General features: G+C 41.9%; 1 non-coding gene across 1 annotated transcript; it reads left to right on the forward strand.

Annotated features, from left to right (window-relative positions):
• The first annotated feature begins 532 nt into the window (after positions 1-532).
• ACRALDRAFT_t117 lies at positions 533-607 on the forward strand. The gene has a single exon. It is a non-coding gene; the product is annotated as a tRNA-OTHER (tRNA).
• Positions 608-1,105: the final 498 nt, after the last annotated feature.

The following is a 1,105-nucleotide window of genomic DNA, read 5'->3' on the forward strand; positions in this document are numbered from 1 at the left end:
TAGGTGATCTGTTATATATATAAATAGCTAAAAGCATAGCTTCACCCTAGAGGTATCCAGGTAGCTCTAAGTGGAAAAGAAGACCTCGAAACCTTTTCTATTATAGTTCTTATAACTCGTTTAACAGAGCCTTAAGCTTTATAGATGTATAGTGCCTTTATATTCTACTTTATACCTGTCAAGGGGCGTTGATATGGGCTGCTGGTCACGAGTTGTTTATAAGGTGAGGTCGAATAATTAAACTATCTAAAGCTAAGGAGAAAAGGGGGAAAAGGAGAAAACTCTATAAGTGTTTACGACCAAAATATAATATCGCGGCGACCTACTAGGAGCGCGGTCTGATTAGTCGGAAGATTTAGTGCTTTACCGGATTATCTTTACGGGGTTAACCCGTAATATCACCCCCTCCTCCCCTTAGTCAGCTATTAATTTTCGGTATATTAGTAAAGCGTTATTATTTCATTAAATAACGCCCCTTTATCGATTAAATAACGACCTTAGTGGCTCTTTTATCCTAAATAGCTTTTTTATTGCCTTTATAGCATAGTGGTAGTATACCTAGCATATAGTTAAGGTGACCGGGTCGGTTAGAATCCGGCTAGAGGCATAAGTAAAAGAGGAACCCCTTTTCCTTTTTTATGCTACTCGGATCCTGTTCTGGGGGGCCCTTATCTACCTTAGCACGTACGATAAGGGTTAAATAGGGGGCCCGTTAGACCTACCTTCCGCCCGGCTTCGCTAGTCGTTAATAAGTGCCACGGTGGAGTTAGTCGCCCTACTATAGAAAAATAAGAAGACGGTATGGCGCTGTCTCTAAGCGCGTAAGTAAAATACGCGGCGTCTTTTCCACGATACGGAGGTAGCCTTTTACGCTATTATGTAAGCGTTTTATGTAGGCACGTAGCCTGTGTTAGAGCTACCTATAGCTATAAAAGAGTAAGGGAAGTTTAGGAGCTTTAAACCCTAGGAAGCGTATATATAAGTCGCCCGTTATAGGCCCGCAGGGCTAGCCCTAGGGCATATAGAAGGCATATAAAACTAACTAAGATAATTATACGCGCGCTGTTAATTAAGCACGTAGTCGGCTTTAAAGCCGCTACGGGCA

This window comes from Sodiomyces alcalophilus, assembly GCF_042370955.1.
Source record: "Sodiomyces alcalophilus JCM 7366 unplaced genomic scaffold ACRALscaffold_3, whole genome shotgun sequence".
NCBI lineage: Eukaryota > Fungi > Ascomycota > Sordariomycetes > Glomerellales > Plectosphaerellaceae > Sodiomyces > Sodiomyces alcalophilus.